The sequence below is a fragment of the Cupressus sempervirens genome, chromosome 5 (genome assembly GCF_028749045.1).
Source record: "Cupressus sempervirens isolate cs-2001-9-10 chromosome 5, ASM2874904v1, whole genome shotgun sequence".
NCBI lineage: Eukaryota > Viridiplantae > Streptophyta > Pinopsida > Cupressales > Cupressaceae > Cupressus > Cupressus sempervirens.
In genome coordinates this window covers 858,945,072-858,971,479 of record NC_143122.1, presented here as the reverse complement: position 1 = coordinate 858,971,479, position 26,408 = coordinate 858,945,072, and the positions used below count along the sequence as shown (strand labels likewise).

General features: G+C 34.4%; 1 long non-coding RNA gene across 1 annotated transcript in view; it reads left to right on the top strand.

Moving 5' to 3' along the window:
* Positions 1 to 26,408, top strand: part of LOC149558621 (uncharacterized) — a 69,817-nt gene that overhangs the window by 20,991 nt on the left and 22,418 nt on the right. Inside the window, exon 3 of the long non-coding RNA XR_016364721.1 lies at positions 8,414 to 8,528. This is a non-coding gene — a long non-coding RNA (uncharacterized LOC149558621). The remainder of the gene's footprint in view (positions 1 to 8,413; positions 8,529 to 26,408) is intronic.

Here is a 26,408-nt window from a genome sequence, read left to right as displayed (position 1 = left end):
CTTTTGGTGTACGGAGATGGTCTGATCTTAGTTGCTAAAAGAAGAAAAAATGTTCCTAGATTTGTTCAATGCATGGAGTGAATTCTGTAAGTCTTCTTAGCTACAATTCAATATCAACAGGGCAACGCAATGGTGAGTGGAACTAAACAAGATGACTGTGAAGTCCCATTTGCAGGAAAGAAATTTGAAAATGTAATTACCTTTTAATATCTGAGGCAAGAAAATTTAGCTAATTATAAATTGATTGTTGCATAGGAAAAGGAACAATAGATGGTCTGGAGGAAAAGAATTCTCTACAAAGTAAGCGTACGAGCTATGCTTTTGGTGTGTGCAGATGGTCTGGTCTTAGTTGCTAAAAGCAGACAAAATTTTCTTAGATTTTTTCAATACATGGAGTGAATTCTCTAAGTCCTTTGCTACAATTCAATATCAACAAGACAACGTAATGATGAGTGGAATTAGACAAGATGAGTGTGAAGTCTCATTTGTAGGAAAGAAATTTGAAAATCTAATTACCTTTTAATATGTGAGGTAAGAAATTGTAGCTAAGTATAAATTCACTGTTGCATAGGAAAAGGAACAATAGATGGTCTGGAGGAAATAATTTCTCTACAAAATAAGCACAAAAGCATGTCCTTACAGAATTGAAAACAAAGGAAAGTTTTCTACAGAATCCTGATTAAATTAGTAAATTTACATGGATACCAAGTATAGGCTCCTAAAATATTTCAAAATGCACATGGAAAATGATTAGATTAGATCCTTTATTAGTTGTGACCATATTGAATCCAGTTCTGTGAAACAAGTATTATTCATTTGGGGTAATTTCTATGCTAATTCATTAAGTGCGTATGAAATAGAATAAATACATTTTCCATATATAGAAATAAGTGATAGTTTTCATAAAGGTCTGAATTAGTTACAGAAAATTGGGATCAATGAAAAGAACCTACTTATGAAGCAAGCTTGTGGATTCAATGGTATTAGGGAGTTAACTTTGCTCATTACAGGACATACACATAATATTCAGAAATTGCTGATAAAGAGTAACAGCGATCTGTATAAACTCAGCAATGGCCACAAATAAAACTACAACATGATAATAATGCAGTGATCCTCTTAAAGAGTTATCACTTCTCAAGGAGCAATTACATATAACATACATTAGACACGCAACAACCTGTTTAGTTAAGAAATAACAATGCAATGAACAGGCTCCATTCCCCAAAGAGACATAATTGTAGAAAGAGATGTGTCTTTCCATTTCCAAGGTGAGGGTTATAAGTATACCTAAGGCATCAAATCAGAGAGGGGGACTCAAATTGTAAGAAAGGTAGAACAGGCAGTTCTATCATTCAAACACAACATATTTTAAGGAGATGTCATTGCTCAGAAAATGTGTTATTTATAAGACTTCACCTTTTCTAACATAAAACATTCATGAATCAGTGAACCTACCACTACATCATGTGAAGAGCATCGATTCATGATCTTGAAGAAGGTAGCAATCCATCATTCTAAAATGAACACATACAACAAAATGTTAATATTTACACATTACTAATGGAGCTACCCTGCATAATCACCACCCAAGGAGAACAGTAATTAGTAAACCAAACAATTAGTTACATGGATGAGGTGTGAATGGCAAGAGACATGTTGATTCGATACAACCCCCGGTTACATATTAAAGAGAAGTCTATCAATCCTTTGAAGGTAGGAATAGAGATCACTGTTACATACATTGCAGACTAAGCACTCTTATAGCCTTGTAGCAGAAAAGAAAGGTAGGAGTAATCTACCACTTGCAACTTGCAATTAATTGATGGTATCACTTGTTGCACCAAAAGCTCAAACTGTCAATGCTTGATACAAACAACAGATTTAAGCCAACCAATGGGAGGTGGTTAATTGTTAAAGCATGTCACAAGTCCCCAAGGATTGTTTACCACCAAGTGAACAATCTCAAACCCGTGAGCGAAGGCTCTAATACCAATTGTTGAAATTATTTTTCATTTGCCAAAAGTTTAAACTGTAAACACCTTATAGGAATACCATATTTAACCTGTCCCATTGGAAGCAGTTAAGTCATGGCACGAGTCCCCAAGGAGGTGCTGACCACCAAGTCAACAAAGATAAGATTAAATGAGCACATAATCAAAATGACATCATTCCAAGACGTCACGTAAGCAAGAAGTAGACATATCGGATACAATGAGAATAGTATCCATGGCAGACCAATTTGAATTGTAATTCATCCAAAACATCAGTGCTCTCTCTATCATAATAGATCAGATTGTTTATAACACTTCGATATGAAAACCCTCAAGGAGTGATTCTCAATTATATCAAAATTCTGTGGATTTTCAAATCGTCCATTATATTAGACTTATTGGCCAATTGTTAAATATTTACTAAATTCAGTACATCAAATCTTGATGATGAGTTCTGTATATGCTATCAGATGCATATTTCTTATGCTTTAGGTGTATGTAGATGGTCTGATCTCATTCGCTAAAGGAAGACAAAATTTTCAAGGTCTAGTACAATGCATAAAGTCATTTCTGTAAATCTACCGTGCTGTGATTTAATATCAACGTGGCAATCTAATGGTGAGTGGAACTAAACAAGACGATTGTGGAGTTTCTTTTCTAGGAAAGAAATTTGAATCTGCAATCACATCTTAATATCTGATGCAAGAAACTTTTGCTAATTATAAGTGGATTCCTTGCATAAAAAGAAACATTATGTGGTTTGAAAGAATAAATTTCGCTACAAAATAAGAATGGGAGTATATCGTTATAGAATAAAAAACAAAGAAAATTTATGGAAATAATCTAGGCCAAATCAGTAAATTGCACTGACATCAAGTGTAGGGTCCCAAGTTATCTCAAAATGTACATGGAAAATAATTGGATCATTTTAATCTAAATCCTTTGTTAATTATAACATCATATTGAATCCAATTGTATGAAGATAAGCTCTATGCATACAAAGGAGGATAAATGCATTTGTCGTAGAAAAAGACGAGTCACTAAAAATAAGTGATAGTTTTCATAAAGGTCTATATTGTTTGCAGGAAATAGGAACAAATAGAAAGAATGTGTATATGCATGAATTTTCAATGTATTGAGGAGCTTTACCTTTGCTACTTACATTTTTCAAGTCTGCAAATACAGTTTCAAAGGTAAATGCAGCTTTAACATTAAGGATTGTTTTGTGATTAGGAAGACTTGAGATTGAAAGTGTTTCTTGGAGGATGTATACTTCCTTTTCTTGGTCTGCTAAGGTCTAGCTGTGCAGTAGCCCTGAAGCTAGCAGCAAGGGAAATCTATGTACGATCACATGGTGGTTTAGTAACAGAGCGCTTTGAGATAAAAAAAAATTATGATTGAGAATGTGTTACTCCGAATTTGTGGGAGCAACTTTAGTTTAGCTACATGCACAAAAAAGTAGTCAACGTGCATCTTACCAAAGCAAAACAAAATATGGACAATAATTCACATACTTTTCATAATAATGCAGGTTCAAACACATTGATGTAGTCAAGAGCATAGTTTTTAATAATTTACCTACTAGGGAAATAAGGAAACATTGCTACCAATCGATACTACTGGGTCAGTTTGAGACAATCTTCTGCAAGATTACAATAGAGCAGGATGTGATTAAGATATTTATGATTGAGGGTGTTACACCTAGTTTAAGAGAACAGCTGCAACTTAGTACACATTTGAAAAGTAGTAAATGACCATCTTACTGCATCATTAAAATTTGAGTAGTAATGTACTCACTCTCTATGATGATGTAATTCCCTAGACGATGTGAGTTTGGATATATTTATTTCACAATTTGTCAAGCAGGGAAGATTTTTATTAGAAGCATCACTATTATAGGATGGTATTTGGTCCATTTGTGATAATTGATACCCATAGACATCAAATATAACTTTTCTCTCTATATATATATATATAGAGACACACACACCTCTCTCTCTCTCTCTCTCTCTCTCTCTCTCTCTCTCTCTATATATATATATATATATATATATATATCGACATATTTATAGGCACGCACACACACACACATATTTTGCAATAACTTAAATGGTATATGAGAAACTATAGATAATCTTATTGAGCATTTCCAAGTAAACATACGCACATCAATATTAAAAAGAAAATGGAAACAAGTGGATTATTAGATCTTGCCAAGTCTAGAAAGTATGTAAACATTGCATTTGGTTCTCAGACACAAGCATTATCTTTGCTATAATAGTGCACTTTCAAACACATTGATGTGATTAGGAACACATTTTTTTATAATTTATCTATCAGGGAAATAAGGAAATATTGCTACCAATTAATACTACTTGGTCAGTTTGAGATGAAGGATACTAAGGTCCGGATCCAGAAAAGCTCATAACCAACAACACATACAATCTGATGTAGGATCACAATAGAGCAGGATGGGATAAAGATATTTATGACTGAGGGTGTTATAACTACTTTGAGAGAGCAACTGCAACTCACTACATGTGTGAAAAGTAGTAAATATCATCCTATTACAACATTACAGAATTTGTGTCGTAATGTAGTCACTCCCTATGATGATGCAGTTCCCTGGACAATGTGACTTCAAATTTTTTTTTTAATAATTTTTCAATAAGGGAAGATTTTTATCAGAAGCATTGCTATTAGTAGATGGTATTTGTTCAGTTTGCAATAATGATACCCAAAGGCATCAAATTTAACTTTGTAGGTTTCAACTCTCTCTCTCTTTTTCTCTAATTTAACTTTGTAGGTTTCAACTCTCTTTTTTGCAGAGACTTAAATGGAATAGAAGAGATGGAAGGTCTAGATGGGTTTTGGGAACTACAGATCATTTTATTGAGAAATTCCACATAAACACATGCACATCAATTCAAAAAAGAAATGGGAACAAAAGGATTTTCAGTTCTTGCTAGATCTAGAAAGGATGTGAAAGATGCAATTGGTTCTCAGACACAAGTATTACCTTTATTTTTTACACTTCTCAAGTCTAAACTTACAGTTGTAAAAACCAATGCAGCTTTAACCTTTAGAGCAATGTATGATTAGGATTTTACAGTGAAAGCATTGCTACAATGATACATACATCGACAGCTTGGAATGGTAAGATCTAGGTCCCTAGAAGCTCAAAAAGAAGAAAAAGGCAATTTATGCATGGTGGTTTGGTAATAGAGTAGGTTGGGCTAAAGATATATGTATGACTAAGGGTGTTACGTCCCAATTTTTGACCTAATTTAAAATATAGCTATTGAGGTTCACATGAAGTCAGTTGACAGTTAAATTTGTTATAATCCTACGAAATGGTAAGATAGTTAATTGTTATAATTATTTATCAAGATTTCATGGAATTGAATAGGCGGTTAGCCGTTATGATTATTTATAATCAAATAATTTGCTATGGTAAATTATTATTATATTGAGGAATATAATATAATCATGGAGAATTCCCTTGTAGGATCATGTCAAAGAGAAGGAACATTGTTAGAAAGGAATTGGGCATGGAGGGGCACCGCCATCACTGAGCAAATAGGTCCAAGCCCTAAACCACCTGGGCTAAGGATAATGACTAGGCAAGTAAGATTATACGTTGGATGACCATGAGCTAACTTATTAAATCACATATCATTTAATAGTAAAGAGATTACTAAGCATGAATAGAACGATTTGTACCTTTGTATTTGTATTGTTGATTGGAGCCTTCTGATGTATGATTATGTCTTATCGTATCGACATCATGATACCTACATACTTATACATGTACATACATGTATATGTGTACATAGATAGACTGACTTTAAGTATGCGAGGACATACACGCAGACACATATATACATACATACATATATAGGTATCTATAGATACCATGGTGCTAAATATTAAGACAATATTATTTCTTTAACATTGGCAGTGGTGTAATGTTATTTCATGCTTAGCAACCTTTCATGTTCAATTTTTATTTCCATCGACCTTATAAGTTGAGATGGTCATTTTAATTATTTATGCCGATGACTCCTTGTTGGTATTGTAACTCCTCCATCGTCACCCTCTTCTTGTCTTAATGTGCTTATAACTTCTTCTTTCCATGGATGGAGAAGGGGGTCTCTTCGTTTCCAAATTTTTTGTGTTCACATTTGATTTGCAAAGCTCAAACCCTCGGCAACATGGATTACTTATTTTCTTGCATCGATATTTCTCTGAACCTTAGCCATAGTTCTTACATCTATTTTAATACAAATCATTTCCTACATTCTGAGTTCATGAAGTCGTAGATTAGGGTTATTGGAAGTAATGCTTGTTGTGCATCCTGGTTTGATAGAACATGGCAATGAATTGTATGAAATGACTCCAGGTGGAGCACAATCTAGATTATGGTTTGCTTATCATGTTTGTGTTTCTTTTATGTGGTCTTTGAGAAAATATGCATCTAACGTGAAGCTTTTTTATAGATCGGCAGTACAGACAACCATCCACTGGGTGAATATGTGAGTAAGACTTTATTTCTTGAAGCTGTGATAGTGAATCGGATTGCCAAATTTGATGGTAAACCTTGGTTCAAATCTGATTGATGTTCACAGGAGAGTACATCCATTAGTTTTAATAGGAATTACGATTGTTTGCTGATTGATTCCCACTTAGAAATTATTCACATAATGATACATATTTTTGCTTAGTCAATCTGTGAAATATTCTCAGAATAAGGACCTTTATTTGTTAGTCTGTGAGTTAAGGACAACAAGTAAATGAGATGCAAGAATAGTTTGCTTCATAATATTGTGATAAGTCTAGATAGGACATAAGATTTGATTGTGATTATAAAATAGAAAGAACACTTAAGCATGCACCTAGGAATTCATCCAGGAGGGTCATCTTCGGTGAGATGAAGGGTGAGATGAAAAGCATTGTACCATAGAATTATTTCCTACATGAAAAGAAAAGAACCATTATTAATAATAATTACAAGCTCAAAGAAAAAAAAAGATATTAATCATCAAGAGTTGGCTCATGGTAATCCAATATTCAATTCCTTGTGCTTAGTCGAGCGGTGGGAATAATTCCCTAGTACCAGAATGCTTAGTTATTGGTTAAGTTGTTCCATGTCTACTTCTAGGTAGGGAGGGTCTTTCTCGTTGGAGATTGTGTGAGGATAAGTTTTGGTCCAAGATTGGGTGGTCAAGCCCTTGACAATGTTTCACCTCTCCCCAAGTTGTCGGACATACAACAGACAAAGATAAGCTATATATTCAATTGTTTGTCGAAAATAGGTATTTTTACTTTTAGGTTATATATGCAAGACTAAGATAAGATTAATTGATTTTTATCATCTATACAGTTATTTTACATTTAGTTGCGAGAGAAAGATTTATCTGATGGATTGTTGTATCAATTTTTCATTTATATGAATAATAAATATGAGCATATCTTCTAATCTTATGTTATAACCACAGTTAAGAAATCGGAAAGAAAGGAATGATACAGTGGTATCTGAAGCCCTAAATGATACAGTGGTATCTGAAGCCCTAATTGATTCAGTGGTATTTGAAGCCCTAATTGATACAGTGGTATCTAATGCCTTAAATGATCCGGTGGTAATTGAAGCCCTAAGTGATGTAGTGGTATCTGAAGCCCTAAATGATTCAATCGTAATCGATATGACCTAATTGATAAAGTGGTATGTGATGCCCTAATTTTATATAGTGGTATTTAATGATAATCATCATTTGATTTTGATATAGCATTATTGAATGGTAGTCGTTATATGATATTGTTATAGTGGTATCTGTGGACTAATCTGGGTGATTGTAGAAGCATTTTTAAAATGATTTATCGGTTCAAATTCCATGGTATGTAGATTTTAATTTCCATAGAAAATTCATTTATGGTATTTCAATTCTTAGTTAAGAAATTTTGTTTAATTGTTTTTAACCGTCAATCTCTTTCATGTGAATGAAACTGATTTAATTGTCTTCCTATGAATATGAAGTAATATCTATAATTCTTGGATATGTTGGTTATTAAATTAGACCCTGGAAATCTGGTTGTTACAGAGGGTGTAATTCCTAGTTTTGGGGAGCAAATACAAGCATGAAAAAGTAGTCAATGATCATCTTACTTGAGCATAACAAAATTTGTGCAATATTACATACACTGGCCTTAATGATGCAATTCAAAAACCATTGATATGATATGGAACATACTATTTATAATTTATCTACTTAAAGAGATTTCTACAGGAAATATTGACATGATTGGATATTACTTGGTCAGTTTGAGATAAATGATAGCTGAAGGCATCCAATTTAAATTTGCAAGCTTCAAATTTCTTTTTCTATATACTTATTATTTGTTTTAATATAATTGTTTTGTAGAGACTTGAATGGAATAGGGGGAAGGATGATCCAAATGGTGTATGGGCAACTTTAGCTCCATTTGTTGACTATTACCAGGTGTACACATCCATATAAATTGAAAGAAGCATATAAGGTGATGTTTACTGGAGCCCCCCTGTTCTTCTATTTTCTTTTACATTTCCAAATTTTTGGAATCGATGACAACTTGAAGGGTCTGCATATTGTGAGCTTGGAGGTCCTAAACATCATCTCCAGATATAAGAGGTTGCTGATGTAATTACAGGTTAATGACCAAGAGTATTATTCTATGTTTGGATGACCAATTACACCTCAGCTATAGGCACGGAAAATTAGTCAATGATCGTCTTATTAGAGCATTACGAAATTTGTGAAATAATTCACCACTGGTCATAATGATGCAGTTCTAAAGACACTTACATAAGACTTTTATTGGATATATAAATCTGTTAGTGGATGTCAATTGGTTATCTTAAGAGAAATGATACCCAAAGACATCAAATTTAACTTTGCAGGTTTCAATTGTCTTTTTCTATATATTTATCTTTTAAGCTAATTGTTTTGCAGTGTCAGCATTTAAAATGTAGGGGTGGAAGAGCTATATTGTGTATGGGCAACTACAACTCATTGTATTGAGCACTTCCAGGTAAATACATGCACATCAATTGTAAAAAAAATTGGAACGAAAAGACCAGCAGATTTTGTTAGGATTAGAAAGAATGAAACAGATGCAATTGGTTCTAACTGACAAGCAATACCATTACTTATTTTTCTTCTCAAGTCTTAAAGTACATTTGGACAGGTCAATGTAACTTTAACCTTGGGGATTCTTTGTGATTAGGACAAAAGAGATTGTTTCTGCGGTGATTCATATCTCAATTCCTCATACTGGTAAGGTATAGATCTCAAGAAGCTTAGAAACAAATAGTGAAGGAAATTTATGCAGCATCACATGATGGTTTAGGAGCAAGGTAGGTTGGGTTGAAGATATGTGTATAAATGAGTGTGTTATTCCTAGTTTTTGCGAGTAAGTACAAGCATCAAAAAGTATTCAATGATCATCTTACTTGACCATTAAACAATTTGTGTAATAATCCATACAATTTCCATAATAATGCAGTTCCAAAGATGTTGATATGATATGGAACATTTTTTTATTATCCTACTAGAGAAATTATTTAAGAGAAATGTTGCTATAATTGGGTACCACCTAGCCAATTTATGTCATGTTCCTGACCTGGGGAATTTCCAGATAACTATCACTCATCAAAAAATCATCTTGTATGACTTCAATTTTTTTTTGGAAACTAATATGTTAGAACAGGAGAAACCTCACAGAAAAGCACATCATCAGAGAAGCGAGTATAATATGCAATATTCGTTAGAGAGGTATGACTAAGAAAAGAAGAGAAAAACTCTGGACATAATCAATTTATTCAGAAAATATGAATAATATTCAAAAATCAATGATAAGTGTTACAACAATCTGTATAAACATAGCAATGCTCAAGATTAAAATAACATTATGATAATAATGCAGTGATCCTATTAAGAGCAATCATTTTTCAAGGAGTAGTTACATATAGCAAACATTAGTTACAAGCAGCAACCTGTTTAGTTAGGAAATAATCAGAGAATAACTATGCACCATTTTGCAAAGAGATGTGACTGTAGAAGGAGCTATGTATTTCCATTTCCAAGGTGAGGGTTATAAGAACACCTAAGGTATCAAATGAGAGAGGGGGAATCAAATCATAAGAAAGGTAGGAGAACAAGCAATTCTATCATCAAAACACAAGCATAGTTCTAAGGAGGATATGCCATTGCTCCCAAAATGTCTTATTTATAAGGCTTCCAGTTTTCTTCAAAGAACATTCATGGACCAACGAACCTATCATTACATCACTTGAAGAGTATCAATGCACACTCTTGAAGAAGGCAGCAATTCATAATTCTATGACAGACACATACAACAAATATATTAATACTTACTGTTAGGTGTTGGTAATGGTGGTCCTTGCATAATGTCAACCCAAGGAGAATAACAATTAGTTAAAAAACCATTTACATCATGGATAAGGTGCAAATGGTTAGAGAGATGTAGGTTCAATATAACCACTTATTACATATTAATGAGAAGTATTTCAATCATTCAAAGACGTTAATTGAAGTCATTTTTATATACATTGCAAACCAAGCACTCTTAAAGCATTATAGCAGTATAGAAAGGTACCAATAATCTGCCATTGGCAAGTAACAAGATTACATAAGCACATTATCAAAATGACATCATTCCAAGACATTGCCTAAGCAGGAAGAAGAGATATCAGATACATCGCCAATAATATACATGGAAGATTGACTAGAATTGCAATTCTTCCAAACTATATCGAAAATATTTCCATCATACCAAATTGGATTATTCATATCACTTCCACATCCAAGTCCTCAAGGACTGATTCTCAATTATATCACAATTCTGTTTATTTTCAGATCTTCGATTATATCAAACTTGTTAACCAATAGTTAAAATTTTAATAAATTCAGCACACTAAGTCTTAATGATGGATTCTATGTATTAAAATTTTATCTGATGCATGTTTCATACACTTTTAGTATTTGCGAATGGTGTGATCTTAGTTGCTAATAATAGACAAAATGTTCAAAGATTAGTATAATACATGGATGATTCCTCTGAATATTCAGTGCTACAATCTGTTGTCCTACATTTTGTCACCACACAATGTTGATAATAGCACGAAATTTTTTCAAACTAGTTTCGCATTTCTCGAAGCTTAAATTTGCAAAAAGAGGGGTAAAAATTTATTAAGATAGAAAGGAATACAACAAGGAGAGCTCAACAAGGAGCTCAATCCTGAGCAACAAGATCATCAAATTCTTGCACCATCTCAAAGGACAGCTGCCTCCTATCCCTAATATTCCAACCTGGATCATGACTAGAAGCCCATTTGGCTAAACAATCAGCAGTTCTATTCCATTCACGAGGAATATACGTGAATCTAATGAACTGAAAAGAGGAAGAGAAGAAAATTATCTACTTAACAACAGTGGCCAGCTGCCAACTAACATCCTCAAGCTCTTGCGAAGAAAGCATGTTCACCACCACCTGGGAATCAGACTCACATTTAATCTTACTCCATCCCCGCAAGCAACACTGTTCCACAGCATATAAAATAGCCTGAGCTTCCATGAGATTGTTAGTATAATCACCCTTATGAATTAAGAAGAAAAATTTAACATCCCCAGCACTACAATGAGCCACTCCGCCAATACCAGCAGGACCAAGATTCCCACGAGTAGAACCATCAGTGTTAATTTTCAGAACTCCACAGGGAGGAGGAGTCCAGTGCCCATCCAGGTTAACCCAACCCTTCCTCTGATGGTGAAGCTGCCTAGACATAGAAGGAAACCTATGAGCTGCAGCCCCATCCCGAAGATGAAAATTGAGGCGATTACAGATAGCAAGATCAACCGGATCCATACCCCCATCAAGCTCACACTTCACAAGAATAGTTTCCTGAAGGGAATGTGAAATTTTCCACCAAAGATGCAAAACACCAAGCCGAACATCTTGGAATATGCGATGATTCCTCTCCAACCAGATATGCCAAAGCATAAAAGATGGGCCAGCAATCCAAGCAGCATGGAGAGAAGAAGACTTGGAGGGAGCACTACCCAAGCAGGCCCAGAACTCAGGCAAAGAGGAAGCATGCCGACAAGAGCAACCCCAAGCACTCCACCAAAGGTGCCATATCTGAGTAGAATAGGAGCAATGGAAGAATAGATGGGAGACAGACTCCTCTCCATTACCACACAAAACACAATAAGAGGGGCCCTGAAATCCATGTTTACAAAGATTATCCTAGGTAAGACAACGGTTGTGAGCCACTAGCCACATGAGAAAATTGCACTTGGACCAAGAAACTTTATTCCAAACTTGCTTCCACCAAGGGACCTCAGCATCCCCAAATAATTGTCTAGTTATCTCCTGATACCCAACAGAGACATGATATTTACCAGACAAGGTACTGCCCCAAGCCAAAACATCTGGACCAAGCAAAGAAGAACACTCTCTAGAGGCCAAAATTTGAGAAAGCTCCTGACGATCCACGTCTCGAAGCTTAAATTTGATATTCAATTGTTTAATGTTGATTGATCGATCAATTTCAATTCATATATCAAATTGTTTTACTGAAGGCCTTCTTCAAGTCTTTTTTGTTTTTCTTTTTGTCGAGCCTTTGCTTGATTTTTGAAGCTTTCATCATCTGTTCTTTTCTTTTGAATTTGTGTTTGTTTTTAGTCATTTGTTTTTGCTCATGTTATGCCTTTCACTTTTTCCTTCGATTTTGTCTAACCTAGAGGTCAATAGGAGTTGTCAGTCAAAAGATATGTCCATTTTAGTGCTTGAAAAGTGGACCTTTTGGGTGCAACAATAAGAATTAAAAATATGATGTTATATTTTCAATTTGACTTTCACTTTTTGAAAAATATAACTTATATTCACTTTTTGTTATGTTTTTAAGTTACTTTAACTTTAAATTTATAACTTAAAGTGACTATAGTGCACTTTATGTTATAATTTTAAGTTGAGTTACTTTTTCATTTTTCACCTAAAGTAACTATATAACTATATAGTTTCAGTTTAATTTTTTATTTTAAAAATCAAATGTTTATTTAAATGTTACTTTAAAATAATGTTTATATGTTATATTTCAAAATATGATAAATAAATATTATTTTTGACCCATTTTGTAACATTTTTATAATTTTAAGTCAATTAAATAACTTAAAGTCTTCATAAGTGGACATTTTATATGCAATAACATGTAAAATCCATCAAAAGTGGACATTTTACATGTCACTACATATAAAGTTTATGTTAGTGAATCTTTTTGATGTCATTACATCAAAAGTCCATCATAACTGGACCTTTTTGATGCTATTGCATCAAAAGTTAAGTTTTAATGCTATTGCATCAAAAGTTAAGTTTTAATGCTTAAACATCTAAAAGATGAGTTGCATTTTAAAATATGCTTCCTCCCCCAAAAGGTCTGTTTTTGCCTATGAGCATATTTTAAAATATGTAAGAGCACCCAAAAAGTGCAATTTTGAAGATGCATATTTTAAAATGTGCAAGTGACCCGAAAAGGTACAATTTTGGAGAAATACATATTTTAATATATGCATTGACCCTCCAAAAGTCCATTTTTGAAGAAGAACATACTCTTGCCCTCCAAAAACCCAATTTTGATCATTATGAGAGATTTACCTGATGGTTTTGTATGAGATCTTCTCCAATAGGGTCATTTTTGCTTAGCCATGGATTTTTTAACATTGAAAATGAATTTATCTTGCTAAAAAACAATTTTCCAAACTCCTTCCAAGGGCATGTTTTTGGAAAAATCTTCAAATAAATCCATTTTGAGTGATTTAAATCACGTTTTTGCATCTTCAATCATTTGCAATACATCTTGGCTCACATTTTTGCACTTAGAAGCCAAAAATGAATTTATTTCATGCCTTTTATGAATCACATTTTTGCTAAAAACGCTTAGAAAATTGGAGGTTTTATCCACTTTTTTGCATTTCGGAGTCACTTTTTGCATTTGGATCCATGTATATCCATTTGGGGAAGTCATTTTTACATTTACAAGTCAAAAATGACTCAAAAAAATGCATTTTTTGGCCACGTTTTTGCAAAAAGGCCCAGATTGTCGCATAAAAAAGTCATGTTTTGTTCAAAAAACTCAAAAAATGGCATTTCAGCGCATACAATTGGATCAAGAAGGGTCATTTTTGAGTTCCAATGCATGCTCTTGCCTTTGAAGACCATGTTTTTCGCCTTCTCATGTCAAATTCGACCATTGAATGTCCATTTCATGCAAGTGCAGAAAAATCAAAAATTTGTTTGAAAATCCAGATTTGAAGGAGAATTGGTGTTCAAGTCAATAAAACTTGCTATTTTGGCTCTTTAACCTTCATTTTTGGACATGTAAGTGGACTCTTTCTTTCTTGCTTTTAATTCATGCTTATCTTGTTGATTTTATGCATGTATTTGCTTGATGATTGCCACTTGTTGAAATCTTTGCCATGGAAAGTGCATTTTGCCTTTAAAAATGATGAAAACTCTCATTTTCACACTTTTGGAATATCCTCAAACTCTAAATTCAAAATTGCATGTTGAAGTGTTTTTCATATTGACATGTTTGAGTCTTTTTCCAAAAGCATGTGTTTGTTTTGTGCTTGTTTTTGTGTTTTGCTTGTTTGCATTTCAATTTTTTCTCCATTTTGGAAGAAATTGCAGGTTATTTCCCAAGAACTTTAGCATGTTTCGCTTAACTCCACATTCCATTTCCATCTTCCATATCGTAACACTTCACATCTCATCTTATAAATGTGATTATGTGTTTTCCATTTCATTCACCATCCACACATTGCATGTAATCCCATTTTTCATTTTCATCCCTCCATATGCATTCACGACTTCATGAGTAATTACTTGTTTCCACATCTTTCCATGCTTTCCACCCCATCCTCCTTTCACACTTACATATAAAAGCTCATTCACCATCTGCCTTTGCATTCTATCTCATTCTTCCATCCCTTGTTACATGTTGCACTTACATGTAATCATTTTTCATACAATAACATCTTGAAGACCCTAAGTCACATTTTGGAAATCAACAATCTGTTGTGAGGTTTTCACACCGTCGCCCCAAAATTTTAGGGACCCCTTTTTTTTTTATTGCCATAGCAATTTTCTGTCCAGAGGTTTCAACTTTGAAAATTTCACGTCTTGGACACCTTTAGGGTCAATGGGGAGAGGGTTAGATTTATTTTCACCTGGTTTCAACTTGATTTTCTAGAGCCACCAATTTCATCCTTAGGCCGAACAAATTTTAAAAGAGCTAACTTGGCCGGATAAAATTGTAAATTTTGTACTTAGACATTTTCTTTTGAAAATTTGGATATAATTGTATAAAATTGGATAATTTTCAAAAAATAAATTTTTTTCTTAAATTTGGTCTTTTGGAAAATCTTGATTTTCTTTTTTTTTGGTGAAGAAAATTAATTTTTGTGATGGTGAAATAAAATTGCAAAATCGATTTTAGGCTCTAGAGAAATAATTTTATTTGTGTTAAAAAGCTAAAATTTCTTAGCTAAATCGATTTGGAGAGAAATTGCAAAAAAATTGGTTTTAATAGATTAAAGTTGCCTTGAAAACTTTTTGCCTTTAATGAAATTGGTAATTTAATATTGAAAAAATGGCTTTTGGTTAGCCAAAATCCAAATTTAACGACGTATTAATTACTAAACCCCCATTAAATGGAAATATTTAACACCCTCAAGGCATTATTTAATTTCTTTTTGCAATTTAGAACTAATTGGCAATTTAGAAAGGCAATTTTCATCATGGCAAAATTAATTTTGGTTAAGTATTTAATTGTGGGCCATAATTTTGCATTAATTATTTATTTTTCTTTCTCCCAGGGTCCAAGAAGAAAGTTGGGTATAAGAGGAGGCCTCTCTCCCATTTCTTCCTCACTTCTCACTTCTCCTTCTCAAGGTGTTGGTGATTTTGCAAGAGCAGATCTGCACTCTTCTTGCTTGGCGAAATTTGTGGAAGGCGAAGTTTGTGGGATCTGAACTTTGTGGGAGCCGAATTTTGTGAGAGCTGAAATTTGTGGAGGCCAAAATTTGTCGGAGGCAAAATTTGTGGGAGATAAAATTTTGATTTTTGCAAGTGGCTGCGATTTTTGTCCTAGGTTGAAAAATTTTATTTGGAGGTGAATTGCATGATAAATTTTTGATTTGCAAGGGGATTTGGAGTTCTTGAGGTCTTGTCCTAGGCTCCGAAAAGTCGCTGTAAGATTATTGGTTAAGGTGAATTTTCATCATCTAGAGTTGCAAGGGGTCCATAAGCTGACATCCATCTTTCGTTCTAGTCTAAGGATTGCTCCTCTTGGTTCTTCTTGCCTTCTGGTCCACCACTGTACCATCCCATAATAGGTGACAATGGAGGATGGTAGTGCAAGTAAGAATCCCAAGCGGGCAAACCCTAAGAAAGACAAAGAGGATATGATGCCCAAAACTCCCTTCTTCTCAAAAATGAAGAGAATAAATGACACCAATATCGCTACAGTGGACATGATATGGATGAAGGACAGACTAAAGGAAGGACAATCCCCCTTGGCTATAGGTAGAGGTAATTCAAATCATTTAGAGTTGCAATGGGTCCTTAAGCTGACATCCTTCTTTCGCTCTTATCTAAGGATTGCTTCCCTTGGTTCTACTCGCCTTCTGGTCCACCACTCTACCATCCCATAATAGGGCGACAAGCATGGAGGATGTTAGTACAAGTAAGAATCCAAAGCGGGCAAACACTAAGAAAGACAAAGAGGATATGATGCCTAAAACTCCCTTCTTCTCAAAAAATGAGGCGAATAACCAATACCAGTGGCGGTACCATAAAAGGATATGCAAAAGGTAGTTGCACATCACAACCCAAGTGTCGACACTTCCATTTCAACCATGATGAGCAATGTTGAGGTGGCACTTGATTTTGAGGATATCAAAGAAGAGGATGTCAATGAAACAGATTTTGGATCGAGGTTGGATGAGTTGGGGAAGGTTGTTATCAAGAAAAAGCATTTGGGCACCCTTTTCTCTCTCAATGCTTTTATTGGATTTGAGAAAGAATATGAGAAGGGTTACGAAAGGATACTACAAGCAGCAAGTGCAATGGTGAAGTCAATGGAACTCAGGGCGAAGCACACACCTTGTCCTCCTATGGAAGAAGTTAAAGAAAGGCTAGCTAAGCTCATTGCCTTAGCTAAGAAGATGAAAGAAAAGGGAAGATTTATATTAGAAGATCATTTGATGTAAGCTGAAGTGGCAATTTGCCTTTCTTTTAGAATAGGACAAGTGTCTATTTTTGATTGGCCACCATTTTGGTGCCTTCTCATTGGTTGCCACTTTTTGCACCTTTTTCATTGGTCCATTGATGAGGTGGCATCTTCTCATTGGCCGACGAGGTGGCAACCCTAATTAGGGTTTTGAGGATCCAATCTGGATCGTCGATCTTGTTTTGATCTCCACCATCCATTGTATTTCTGGCCCCTATAAAAGGCCATTTGCTCTCATTTGTAAAGTGGTTGGAAAAATTGTTACAAAGATAATAAGTTAAAATTGCTCTCTTTTTCATTGCTACGATTTGCATGTTGATTAAAAACATTGGGTATTATTGCATGTTTTCTACTCCCACTTAGTTAGATTTATTTTCAAGTTGTTAAAGTTGGTTTCATTTTTAAGTGAGAGTAAAGTAGATGGATAGTTGTATGGTAGCATTTGTAAATGTTTGATAGGGATCAATACTAGACCACTAGCATCCTAGCGGCTGGTTGGGAAGTTTTGTGTGGTAAACTAGTTTATTATTCTTTTAAATCATTGCACCTATGAAAGTGAGGCCGCTGGTCAGCTCTCATTAGGTTCGATCCCCATCCATTTTCTAACCTTCCATTCATAGGAATAGGAGTAGAATAGTGAGTAGTTGGGTATTCAAAGCTTATAGAAGTTAAGTGATAGAACTCATCCATTCACCTTCCACCACCACTGCTTTCCATTTACATCATCATCGGCAGACACACCCTACCTCATCACACAATCAACGTTATCTGCCTCCGCACATTTCACAAACCAAATCACCATCACCTTCATTCCACCAAAGTCCAAGTCATCCTTCAATGAATAGCGTAAGGCTACCTACATGATTATCAGCAAATCACATCGATAAAATTGAGTGAGTATCCAACAGTGTAAGGAACACTGGAGCTATTGCTAATGTCTTCATGAGTAATAACTTTTCAAGAGAGGATTTGTATGTTTGATACTTCGTATCAAATGTTCAGTTGCTAATATGTTATGTAAGTGATACAAAACTCACATCAACATTATCTCCATTTAGATACATTCCCATGCACCAAGAACTTTACTTTAAAAAAAGAAAAGTTAAAGGTGCAGATGGAAAGTTGTTTCGAGTGTACATCCCAACATCTTCAAGAAGGTTTTTAAAGTGTTAGAGACTCCAGTTTGTGCTGATCTACGAAGGAGAATTCACAACAACTTGAGCAAGAAAAGTTGGATCACATCAAGTTTTCAAATGACAACAAACAATTCATCAAAGAAAGTCAAAGATTATTAAAAGATGCAAGACCATGATTATCAAGGTGAATGCGATGGTACAAAGTACAGGAACTTTCGATCCTGTGATCATCCAGGAATGCATCGCCAAGTACAAGGTCTTTCAAGACAATCTTTAGGATTGTTTCAATTTGTTGTCATCTTTCTTCTTCTTCTTCTTCTTGTTTTATGTTTGTAGTTGGAGAGGATACATTACATAAAAATGTAATTACATGTAATGCAAGTTACATTTGTATGTAAAGGATGTAATGAGAGTTGCATGTGCAGTTGCATGTAACCCTATATTTTCTCTCTTAGTTAGACTAGGTCAAAGTTGGTTGAGTTGCTCTCACTTTTTGCTCCACCTTTCTGTTAACCCTTGTGCCTATATAAAGAAGTACCCCCTCATTGTAAAAATCATTTTTTGTTGTATGCAAGAAAGCTTTGCCACATTTGTGCAAGCATAACTTTGATTTTGTTGTACAAAAATGGGAGAGAAGTGAATAAAAGAAGCAATTGGATTCGAAGCTTTGACTGGAAGCAATTGTGATAGAGAAAACTAGAAGCTTTGACTACAATTTGTGTCTATTTTCTTGATTCATGTTATTATTGTGTGTTCAATAAAAGAGCATAGTGATTTAAGAAGCAATTAGAGTTGAAGCTTTGACTGGGAGCAGTTGTGAAAATATATAGTTAGAAGCTTTTTCTGTAGCTTATACTTCTTTCTTAATTTGCAAAATAGTTAAGCATTCTTACTTTTAGGAGTCTTTGTGCCCTAATTGTAAAGCTTTTTATATGGAAGTAGGACTGGACTTAGAGCCAAACTAGTACATTTTTCAGCTAGCCTTTGAGTTAATGAAGGTTTATCAGTATCACTATTTCCATCTCTTGATAGAAGTGTAGTTAGAGATTCACCCTGCTCATTACTCACTCCACGAGTAAGTGGATCCTTTCTTGAAAGTTAAGAACAAAGGATACTGGTAATGCCCTTTTTACAAAATCTCTCAGCTTCTTGCTTACCTTGAGTTGATCCAAGGAACGGTGAGAAGGGGGAGCCTTCCCATCAAGGTAGGAGAGACTCTATCTCACACACTATGGTTGGTCATCCTATTTTGCGACTGAATTTTTACCCAAAACTGTCGGTTGCAAAATATCTGCCTAACAATTTTTTAGCAACTTTGTTGGAGATTACGTATGCATTTGAAAGCCTCTTGCCTTCATTTGAAGTTTAGTTCCTTATTCTGTTTGGCATTTTGGTTATCACACTGGCAAGTTTTGAGCATGTGTATTCCCAAAGAAAGAAGGGTGATAGTTCTTCAAGTTCTATTGGATCATTTTGGGCACAACGGGCTCATTTTGATTTACTTACTAGCATTCCCTCTCTCTCCCATACTACAAGTTATCCTCCTAAAAAGAAATCTCCTATGTCGAGTGAAGATTCCCAATTTTTTCTCAAACCCCTTGTGTCTATTGCACAATTACACCTAGCTACTACTAACCTCCAGTTATCAATATGGTTCGTGGGGAGTAGGTTTTGGTCCATTAAATCTTGTAGCACCATTGCATGCATTACCTCAAGGTTCTCATAAGAATTTTCTAAAATTCTACAGAGACGGTAAGCAACACGCCGATGAACACATTGAAGCCTTCTACATTGTTGTGGGAGTCTTTGGTGTTGAACATGAAGGTATATTTGTAAGGCTCCTTATTGAGACTTTACAAGGTATAACAGCTGATTGGTTCTATAATCTAGACCCTAATTCCTTGAAAGATAAAAGCTTATAGAAGATGAGTATGCTCTCCTAGCATAGCTCACGCAAATGAAGAAGGAGGAAAATGATGGAATGCAAGAGTTTATTGCTAAGTCCAATAAATTAGCTAATAGAATTCTTACTCATTCTCAGCCCACTGCCACAAATTTAAATTCTTCATCAACACTCAACTTCCTGAAGTTAGCTTTTTATTGAGAAGGGTTGCCCTTGTAACATTGGCTCTCGCACAATCTTTGGCAACTGAGATTGAAGATAATTTGATACTTGTAGGAAAGATTCGCAAAGATGCTAGCCGATTCAAGAACAATTCCTTCCTGGAATACTCTCAATTAGGTACATCTAATTCATTGGTTCAGAAGCTGACAAATGAACTTCTTGCTCTTAAGAAGTAGATATCTCAAGGTTCATATGCAGCACCATATAAAGATATTCCAAGGCAACCTTATCCTAATGCTACAAACAATTATGCAGCTAAGAATCAAAATAAGCTTCCCCCTCTTGAGAGGCTTGCGCTCAAAGTACCACCAAGTAATATCACTACTGCTTACTTCGAAGCTGATCCACTAAATGATAATCAAGATGAATATCCTTCTGAGGATAATGCTTCTCTATATCATGAAGATCCTCAAGCAGCTAGTGATTCTACTATCGAATATGTATAATACAATGATGAAGATCATGAAATTGATTTTGCACAAGCTTATGAGGTGATGATACGGTCATAAACTAAGTTGGCTCAACAATAAGAGGAAGCTAAAAGGAAATTGGACGCTCCTCAAATGCTCGTCACCATTGCAAAGAGGGGAACACCACTGCTAGTCTACCTAGTGATCTGGCTAAAAATTAAGTATTGATCAAACTATTTGTGCATCTAATGTTTTAAAGCCCAGTATGCCTAAATCTCAAGCTGAAATTTTTAATTCTTCCTTGGAAAATTCCTTTTAGCTTTTGATATCATAGATCATGCTAAGAAAACCAAAATTCAAATGTCTGAGGTAGAATACCTACAAGCTTATCTAGATTAGGTCAATAGACTTGCGAAATTTGTCAAAGAATCCCAGCCTACCCAAACCCATTTGGTTGCTTCTGAAGTCAAGAATATGCCAAATAACTTAATAACCATTCCATCCTCAATTCCAAGGAAGATTGAGCTTTTTTATCTTTCTCTTTTGATCAATGCTTTTAAGTTAAGTAGCTGCATTATAGATTCACCTCTGATAATGTCATGCCTGCCAAGGTTGCAGATGCCTTAGGTTTGACCTTAACCAAGTCTTTTGGTAGCTTCTATTTTATGGAGAACAAACAAGTGCCTCTAAAAGGGCAAATCAAAGATGCTCAGTTTTCCTTTGCATTTTTTCCAGACAAAAAGATCAAGATGACAGTCTTAGTTGTTGATGTACCAACCTCCTATGGTATGCTACTTAGTCATAATTTTTGCAAGGATGTAGGAGGAGAACTCAACATTGATATGACTAAAGCTAGAATACCTCTTAAAGGTGTTATGCAGAAATTGTATCCTGAAAGAGAAACAAAGTATGTGGTAGTCAAGTCCAATGATCCACATGCTCAAATTATTTTTGAATCGGTAGGGATGGAAAATTATTATCTACATGTTGGTGAAGTGTCTGAATTTTCTAAAGATTGGAAGGATTCTGAAAGTTCTTCACTATTATCAGACACTGAGAGATTTGTCGATGCCATAGATGAAGATGTCATTCCAAGTGAAAAAGCTATTCTTAAAGATGATCCTATGGATTTTTTTAAGGATGAAGAGATGCATTCTGAAGGTGACTCTACTGATTCTCTTGATGGAAAAATTATTTTGAATAATTCCAATGCAAGTACAAATAGCTCTACTACTGTTTCGGTTATGGAATTTGATGGTAGTTATGCTTCTATGGGATCCAGTGTTGGTGTTGTTTGTATTTCTCCTGATGGTGAATTCTTCCCTTTTTTGTACAAGTTGTAGTTTCCTAACACCAATAGCACAGCTGAATATGAAGCCTTGATATTGGGATTGAACATGGCACAAGCTAGAGGAATCCAAAACTTACATGTTAAAGGAGATGCTAAATTGGTATTGTGTCAAGTAATTTAGCTTGGGATTACATCAAGTTAGTTGATGCTTTAATATTTTAGTAATCCCTAGAGAATTAAATGATAGAGCTAATGCACTTGCTATTTCAACCACTCTTCTACTTCCACATCAGTATTTTGAAGACAACATATATGAAATACAGTTGGTCTATCGACCAAGTATTCCAAAAAATTGTTAACATTGGCAAGTGTTCAACGATGATACTCAAATCATCACCTTTCTTGAAACAAAAGAAGGTTTTAATGAAATTTACTTTGAAGGAGGTGAATATGATCCAAATGAAGTTCTCTTTGAAGTAGATCTAGATATTGGTCATGAAGTCATTCAACTTAAAGGGAATAAGATTTCGAAAGGATTGGTTTCTTTGGAAAATTTGTTTGATAAACATGATAGATATATAAAAGAATAGAAAAAGACAAGAACTAGGACTATGGAATAGTACGAGAAACACAAGATTGGAATAGATGAAGACCAAAAGCTAGTGAACATTGGTAACTAGTGCATAGAGGAGGAGAAGGAAAAGTTTGTAACTCTTCTTTGTGAATACAAAGATGTCCTAGCTTATTCTTATGAAGATCTTAAATCTTTCCATCCTAAAGAAGTAAAACATGATATTTCTCTGAAGTTTGATGCAACTCCTTTCTACCAAAAGTAGAGGCAATATAATCCTAAAAGTACTATTCTGGCTAAAATTCAGAAGATGCTTGAAGCAGGTATCATTTTTCCTATTCATCATTCATCTTGGATAGCCAATATTGTTCTTGTCAGAAAGAATAATGGGGAAATTTTCATACATGTGGATTTTCATAATCTCAATCAAGCATCTCTTAAGTATAATTATCGATTGTTTGTCATGGATCAACTGTTGCAAGCTGTTACTGGTTCTGAGATGTTGTCTATGTTAGACGACTTTTTTGGATATAATCAAATTGAGGTCCATGAAGATGATCAGTATAAGATGACATTTACTACCCCATGGGGAACTTTTTCATATAGACGGATGCTTTTGGTTTTATCAATGCTAGAGTGACTTTTCAATGGGCGATGGATCTTGCTTTTGATGGTTTGATCAATGATAGTATTGTCATGTACTTAGATGACTTGACTATGTATTCCAAGAAATGTCAAGATCATTTCTTTCATCTACAAAAAGTTTTAGAAAGGTGTAGACAACATGGTGTGTCTTTGAATACCAAGAAGTTAGTTTTTGGTTTGGAGGGAGAACTCCTAGGACACATTGTGTCAAAGGAAGGTATTAAGATTGATCCTAAAAGCCTATCTTTGCCATCAAGTAAGGCAACAGTTCATTCTTTCTTCAGAAAGGTGAATTTTCTCAGAAGATTTGTACCGGATTTTGCCAAACAAACTCATCATATTGTTGAGATGATGAAAGGCAAGACTACTTTTCATTGGAACCAGGATGGAAGGAAACCATTTGCAGAAATCAAGGACCCTATAGCACATGCTCCTGTGTTGGTATGTCCTGATTATACTAAAAGCTTCATTATGTATAGTTATGCTTCAGAGTATACTCTTTCTGCTATTCTGATGCAAAAAAATAATGAAGGTGTTGAATTGCCTATTTCATTTATGAGTTGTCCTCTGAAGGCTCATGAATTGAAATACAATCAAATGGAGAAACATGCTTATGCTATTGTCAAGGCAGTAAATCATTGCTCTATTCCGGATACTATAGTCAAGACTATCCCAACTCAGCAGGATTTTGGTATAAAAAGGGGGAACCAAATTGCCAAGATTCAGGAGTATGATATGGAGAAATGCCCTACCAAGTTAGTTTGTGGTAAGGGACTTTGTCAGCTTATGGCTGAAAATCAACCATTGCAAGTAGAAGATGAGAATTCTTCTTCACTTCCTACTGTATTGTTCATTAGCACAACGAATAATTGGTTTTCCAACATGGCTTATTATTTAAGTTATGGTGAATGTCCTCCACACTTGACATACAAAAAGAGAAGGACTCTCAAGTTAAAAGCTTCTAGTTTTGTTCTTTGGAAAATTTGTCTCTATAAGTGAGTATTGGATGGAACATTTTTAAGGTGTATTGATAAAAGTCAGCAGATCCGACTTTTGGATTCTTTTCATAATCAGGTTTGTGATGGAAATTTCTCGGCACTTGTCACTGTTACTTAATTTTAACACATGTTAAAATTCAATTCTGAGAATTCAAATTTTATTTTCTGAAAACACTTTTCATTTGATATTTGAAAGAATATAAGTGTCCTTGTATCATTCATTTCTTGAATATACAATTGATATTTTACACAATAATGAAATGTTGAAAGCAAAGTATCTCACACAAATCGTGAACACAATTGCTATCTTTCATACATACTAAGAACAAGAAAAATAAAACATATGGGAGAAAGTCAAAGATAACCAGTCATTGCCTTTTACACTTTGATTGGTTAGATGTTCTCTGTCGTTGCATTGTCACCCATGGTTTAGCTTTTGATCTGGTAAGCTCCTAGTTCTTCATTCCTTTGCAAGAAAAAGAGATGGAGTTAGATCTTTATGATCTAAGCAAAGACTAGTTATCTATAACTACATACTCTCACATATCATATTCCTCTTATTTTTGAATACGTATAAAAAATAGCAAGTGCATTTTAAGTGTTCAGATGCAAATCACAGAGAGGTAGTTTGTGAGTGTCACGAGCTCGTGCTCGAACCTCATAAAGACCATTTCAAATATCAAAAAATTGAAAAGAGTGAGTTGCTGGAAAACAGAGCACTGTGACAAGGAACAAGCAGGATTGAATAGAGGAACCCAAGAAAAAGTTTTGTAGGGAAAACCTTCGATGCTTTGTCCAAATTCAGCATCAAGGAAGATCAATTTTTATAACATTCATGATAACAAACCAAATAAGTTATCTATGCTACTATCAACAAACAACTATGAGTCTATGTATAATAAAGCCAATCTTGTACTGATTCATCATCAAGTTTTACAGTTTCAACAATAAATTTTCAAATACTCTCAAATGAGAACCCTGATGCAACAGCAAGCAAAGATAAGAACAAATTGAAAGTTGTTAACAGTACAACAGATCAATCAGATACATGGAAATATTTAAAAGGTATGAGCAACTATCTAGAATGGAAGGTGATGCAACAGCAATAGTAAGCGACACCAGCAAACCAAGTGAAATCAAATGTAAAAGATGGAAATGTTTTGAAGAATTAAATCAAAGACAATCTGAAGAAAAGCTAACAGCAGAACTAGAATACGCTTGTTTATGGAAATGAGGCCCAGAAGTAAACACAAAAATATGCACATAAATATTGTTATGTTACTGCTGAATGTTCCAAAGCCACATTAGATGGAAAAGAACCAAAACAATCTAAAAGGGAATCTCTTAAATGGTTGCAGCATGATTGGATCTGGAAAGGGAAAAGATCTCAGTTATATCACAACATTAAGACATTTAATATACAAGTCGACAATTCAAATTTTCATGATGTTTCTCTTAAAGTTCCCATAGTTGAATCTACAAGATTACTATGATGATCGATAAATATGATAAGTGCAGTCAACAGTCAACAGATTTGCATCTGATTTGAATAGTAAATTCTCAGCAGAACCTTCCAAAAAAACCTTCAACACGAGTTTCAAAAAATGTCAAGTTTTTCATCATTCAAAGTAATGATAAACATCAATAATGAACAGCTATAATAGCCATTATGAATAAATAACAGAGTGAAGAATTACTGAAAAGACCCAAGTCAGGTTTATTGGAAAATGAGATATTATATCAGATCTACTAATCAAGACAAGTAGAAATCAAGAGGAGGTCAATATATGTTACCTCCAACAACATAAATCAAAGAGATCAAATACAAAGAGACATACATGACTTCCATGTATAAACTGATCTGTTATTTTCCAAGATTTCTTTATCATAAT